The sequence below is a fragment of the Dromaius novaehollandiae genome, chromosome 1 (genome assembly GCF_036370855.1).
Source record: "Dromaius novaehollandiae isolate bDroNov1 chromosome 1, bDroNov1.hap1, whole genome shotgun sequence".
Taxonomy (NCBI): Eukaryota; Metazoa; Chordata; class Aves; order Casuariiformes; family Dromaiidae; genus Dromaius; species Dromaius novaehollandiae.
Window position 1 is genome coordinate 100,593,686 of NC_088098.1, and position 6,331 is coordinate 100,600,016.

Genomic DNA, 6,331 nt, shown 5'->3' on the forward strand with positions numbered 1-6,331 from the left:
GTTTTCTGTCAGAAGCTCTTTCTAAGCACATCAGAAATGCAGTAGTTCTTCATTAGTTTCTCAAATAATTCTGTTTTTGTAAGCTCAAAAATTACTTGTTACAATTGTGACTAAAATGGCTTGTTGTGCTGATGAGCCTCAACTCTGTGTTCAGCTCAGTTCTCTGTCCGTATATCCATGGCAGTGAAGCATTTAACATTTGTCCCCACTGCGAGCATTATGGTTGCTGGGAACTTCCTGTCCATGGCATCAAGAGCAGTGAGATGGCTGGTTCAAAAGGACAGCACCTGACCTACAACCTTAGTTACTGTTGTCTAAAAACAGATGCTGATCTTGTGCAGTGGCTTTGCTTCTTTCGGCTTCTGTGGCTAAGTGGAGGATGGGTTGGGCAGTTCGCCTTCAGAATAGACATAGCTCATCCTCTGGAGACATTTATCAGCTTCTCCTGCCCAGCCAAATCCTGACCTGTATGTTCAGAAAATGAAACATTTATACAGTTGCACATTAAGAAAGACATTGCCTGTCCAAAAAAAAGGTTAAAACATTTTGGGTTACGTACTGAAATATTTTATTTGTGTGTGTGTGTGTGTGTGTATGTATGTATGTATAGTGACAGACATTTAAAAGGCAAAAAATTTGTCAAAACAAATAATGTTCTGAAAGTGCTCGTTTTAGTTCGTTTTTTGCATTTTGCTTTTTCAAGAGGAAAATGTAACTGATTGATGGAGCGTTTACTGACTTCCAGTCTGTTACTATACAAGTTGTCTTGCGTGTGCTTTCTCAGCAGCAGGCAATCTCACAGGCCTTTACCTCTCAAATTCTGAGACTTAGTCCTATGTGAGCCCATGTTTTGACCTTCACGTGATACAGGCCATCAAACATTATCAAAATGAGAGAGGTATGATTGAGACGGCCTTCGAAGAAATGCAGTAGCGAAGGTGTTATTTGCCCTACTAAATTAAACAACTCCAGAATCTCAGGAAGCCCAAGAAGACTTCCTACATAAATGGAAAAGGTCACATTATCTAACTGTGTATTGGAGGCCAGAAGAAGAAGCAGTATCAGCAATTTCTGTACACTCACCAAAAATACATACATACATTATATGTATACACACACATACACATGCACTTTTTTCTTTACTGGCGTTATATTGTCTGACAGAGTTGGCTTTAAGAACAAATGTAAACCTGAAGTCCCCCCTTAGGGATAATAAAAGAAAGATGGGGCATCATTGCTGTACTGTCACAGTGTGTTTCACTCCACAGGGGGAGGGAATTGGATTGTTAAGGAAAAGAGAAACACTCTCTCTCTCCTTTGGAGGCTCGGGAGAATCCTGCCTGATCCATTACTGCTCTCCATCAGGTAGTGAGATTCTTCCAGGAGTTTTTGTGCACGTGGGCCTCTGTTTTAAGAGGGCTGCAGAGATCAATAAACCTGTGTCTCACCCCTGCACTGTTTGCTGCAGGAAATAAATGCATGAGGTACCCCGCTGCTTTGGCATATGAGCTTCCATGGTCATCCTCTCTCCTAGTTTGTGATGAAAAATGTTTGAGGTGCACTTGTACTATTGAATTGTCAGCAGTGTCTGTGAAAACTTAAGAGGATATAAAGCGTATGCAACTTGAGGCATAGAAGTTACTAACATATGCAGATGATACTGTGTTCCTATGAAAAGACCTAACAGCATCTGTTCCAGAAACATTAAATGTAATATCCAAATTTGGAGTCATCTCAGGCTACTGGCTGAAATAACAATACCCTTGTCAAAATGCTTTCCATCAGTTTTATTTGCCCTGTGGAAATTGAAATGGAAAACCAAGAATGTAAGTTACTCAGGAATGTAATTAAAATATGTGGTTAAACCAAATGGTTGAGGAGAATATGGGCTAGGTAATCACACACAGAACAAAGGAATCCTTGAAAGCTGGACTTTGATGAATCTCAGTGTACTGGTGAATCCCTGTGAACTGTGAATTGCATTAGACCTAAATTATGCAGCAAGACCTCCTGATTTATGTAAAAGCTGCACTGAGTTCTGCATAACCCTTTGCTGATCTCCTGGAGTTCCTTTTAACTAGTTTAAAAATGTACCACAAAGGGAAAAAAAAAAAAAAGGCTAACTAATGGATGTTATTTGTTTTGTTTTGTAGCAGATGCATACTAGTCCAGGGAGCTGTGGAGAGTTTTCCGTTCTGTTCTAATCAGTTCTGGCTGATAACGGGGATTTGGTAAGCATGTGTAGAGGGAGAGGGTGCGAGAAGGGAAAAGCAGAAAGGAAGGGAGGTATGCCTGTGGAGGCAAGGGGGAAGGCTTGCACCTGTGAGAAAGCAGCTTCCAAAGTATACTTCTTGAAAAGCATCCTTTCAGGACTCTTGAAAAGTGTCCTTTTAGGTACCTCTTAGATACTTTTAATGTCCTAAATGTTCTTTTAATATCTTACTTTGAATGTCCTTCTGCTCACCTTCAGGATAATGCTGCAACATACTCCCTTTTTATACCTTTTTCTCAGGGAATTGTAAAGACGTTTCCTTCCTATATCCTGCCTCCTCTTTCAAGAGCAACACTGTTGGAAATGGGGCAGCAAACAAGTCAGCCTCTCTATCTTAGAGGAAATTGCAGCCCCAGGGAAAAGGCAGGTGAGCAAGCTGAGGGCAAGAAAATGAGCATTTTTATTGTGTCATGGAATAAACAGACAAATCTGCATAATCTTTGAGCAAAGCAAATAAGAGAGTGTTTGTGCAACCACTCATGAACAGATTATGCATAGCACATATCAGTATCACTATACCTCAAGACAGTAGAGATAACTGGAACTGTGCTTTTCTGCCATTTTCTTTTCAAATATACAAAAAGGAATTTCCCTGTTAATTTCTTTGTTGTTTTTTTATATGTCACAATATGATATGCAAGCCTTATATAAAAGCAACTTCAGTATTTGCCAAATTTTATCCTTTAGCTAATGACATCTGACATAGTTCTATTATGGCTTGTCAAAAGCATTCTCCACTGTGGAACAGAGTGGAAAAACAGATTACACACACAAATGACTGTGGACTGTTACAGTCAACTAGGGGACTAACGAGCTCTTGGCTTTCTTATTATGATGTGCAATAAGAGAGGGAAGTATACTGAAAGAGGGATACAATAAAAAGATTAAGACTACAGCAATGGAAGAAAAATATGAAATACTAAATGAGAGATAGCACTGCTTTTACCAGTTTTGATTCGGATGGAGCAGTAGCAACGTTGAACCCCCTGTAGGAAAAGGTCTGTGGGTGAGTGGTGAGGAGAGGAGAATTTCTTTGGAGAAGTATGGATAATAAAGTTTTTTGGAACCCCCATTACGTGTGTTGGGAATGAGGAGGTTCTGCTTAGTTCATTTTGCCATCTTAGTAGAAAAACGTCTTTTGAGGACTTTGATTATGAAAGCTGTGGGATTTTGCTTTGAATTTACAAAGTATTTAAATCAGCTATGACCACTAAGTAGAGCATGGCTGCCTGATTTCTAACAAAGTGAATGGCTGTGTATTGGTGCGGTGTTCTTACCAGAAGTACTGCATTGGTGGGAGAAAGTTTTGAGAATCAGATCTGGGTTCGGTAGTCTGCTCTGTCACTGAATATGGCCTACTGGGATGCTTACTTAACTATACGAAATATTCGCTAAAAATGAGACTTTATTTTCTTCCAGGAGAAACTTAAACAGCACATATTGGCCATCTCTTACTTCCAGAAAAATATTCAAGTAAAAGTGAAAATCATTTGTGTTTTCAGTTACCAGTTTGTCGAAGTTGGGGCAAAGAGCGTGGGGCATAAACAGTCACTGCTCTGATCTTTCAGATGGTGCTGATGTGTCTGTCCCCAGCACATGATTTTTCCCTGAAGATAGCTTTTTTATAAGACAGACCATAGTAATCATGAAACATTTGTCAGAAAATGCTTTCATTGGCTAATCATCCTAGCTGCCTCATAAGCTTTGAAGGGTCTAATGGGCTTGGCACATTTTTTGCTTAGCAGTGTGCATAGTTTCCAACAGAAACAGGCACCATAGAGCTCTCATGACCCCATTTGATAAATGTTTTTTTGATAGTAACCAAAATAAAATTCCTTCTTTAAAAAAGTCACAACTATTCTTGAGGAGAATGGATGGAACACAGACCTGGGCTTCACACAGTTTCCCCTTTATAAGTATCTGTGTATTTCACTGGGAAATTTCCACTCCTTACAGCTCTGTTTAAGGCGGACGCTTGCGTAAATGTTTCCTCACTGCTGCGGTGGGTGTATGTTCCTGTAACTGTGATGGTTCTATAGATGCGGTAGTATCGTGATCACTGACCAGTGTGCTATGATGGTGCAAGTCAGTCATAGTCATAGAGGAAAAGAAACAGAGCTGTTACCCTAAAACTGTAATCAATTCCATAAGAGGTTTCCAAAAGTTCTTTAGAGCTAAGTCTTTTGTCAAAGAAGATAAAGCACTAGAAGGCAGCACAACTACCCAAATTTGAATGAAAATAGCACTTCAGCTAAGGTAAGTGATATACTTGCATTGTTTTTTCCAAAGTGGTGCTTGCCTGAGTTAGAAAGATGGTTTTCTTCTTTAAAGACCGTAACAGTTTGGCCTGACCTTACTTCTGACAAGTCTAATCAAATAAAGCCATGAAAATAAGCAAGAAGAGGCTCATTTGCATGCAGCATTAGAGTAACTCTCACAGGGATCCAAGACATATTTAGATTAGCTGTTGCTGTTTCTTTGTCACTCTCATTCTGTTGTAATACTTACATACCAGCACCTGCGTCAATGATGGGTGCTGACAGAACTCCTTCTGATCTTCCCTTTGTCTCAAATAACTTACTTTGCTACTTGAGAAAATCTCTGGAGAGGTCTGCCGTGCTTCCATAAGAATCGGAGAATGAATGGCTTTCAGATGGCATACTTCAGTATGGTACAAACAGACTAACAAAGCAAAATTCTATCTCTGAATAGATGTTCTTGTCTTTTAACTGGCTTAGAGGTGGTCATGAGTTTGCTATGTATAAAAATGTAGTTCATATGCACTTTTTCCCCTTTATTTAATGTGCTCAGTTCTGTTAAGCATCCTCCCCAAAAGAGAAAGTAAGTTGGTGCTCTCTACCATAAGTAAAACACAGGGTAGCACAAGTGTGTTAAGGCAGGGGGTGGACAAGGAGAGAGCAACACAAAGGTAACAGCAAAATTGTAACTTAATTTTTTTATGATTATAGCCTTACTCAGAACTTTAAGTCAAGTGTATGTGTATTGCTGAGGGTTAAATGAAGGTTTCTGGTTTGGACATTTCGTTAGCTTTTGCCCAGAAATAAGTGCAGCTCCAAACTCCTCATCCTCTCTGATGAAATTAGGACTGCCTATACAGAGGGTTTAGTGTTAAGAGTACCTGATGAACATATGGTTGAAAAGGGTCTCCCACATTACCAGTTCTAGTTCCCCACTTTGACAAGTCTCAAATCATATGCCTGCCATAAACTGACAAAGCTTTGTCTTAAAGGATTCGGGTTTTTTGCCTACAGTAGAACACAAATCTGGAATCACATTACTCAAGATGTAGAAAACTAAATGGCAGCCTAAATGTATTCACAACCAGTTAATACCTAGTTGTTCTTGAGCCAGCATTGGGCTTAAGCGTTAAATGTGACCCTTGCCCTCCTCAAATGGGGCTCCAACATTTCCTTCTAGTATGGGATAAAGAGTAGCATCCCACCTGGGACATCTTCTAGGAGATTTAGATGAGATTAGTGCACATCCCTGCCTGCTTCCTGTGTTCACTACCACACCAACAACAATACAGCAGCTATTATTGCCTTCATTTGGGGATGGTAGGCCAGAAAAGACATGGAAATATGTATGATAAAGTTCTTAAAAGTATTTCTCTGATTGTTCCAACATGAAATAAGATGATAAGGGAAATTTTTGAGTGATACCTTAGGCTATTTGGGGTTTTTTTTCCCTACGTTGGTTTATTTTTAGGAGAGAACTAAGCAGTTTGTGTAACTGAAAAGATAAAATACAGATGGGCAGTGTGAGGACATAGCATCCGAAAATTTCCTAAGTTGGTTGTGCTTCCTGTTAAATTTACAATTTGCGCTACCTCTGTGTTACTGCAATAAGAAAATACTGACATTAGGAAGGAATTCAGGGGTGAGTGGCAAATTTTATTCCTGAGTTAATGGAGATGAATCCATGAAGAACAGGTAAAAGCTAACTCTTTGGTGGAAGTTAGATAAGCAGTGTTGTGAAGGAATAAGTGCCAGTATCTGAAAGACATACACAAAAGAGAGCAAAGGGTTTTAGTGTTAC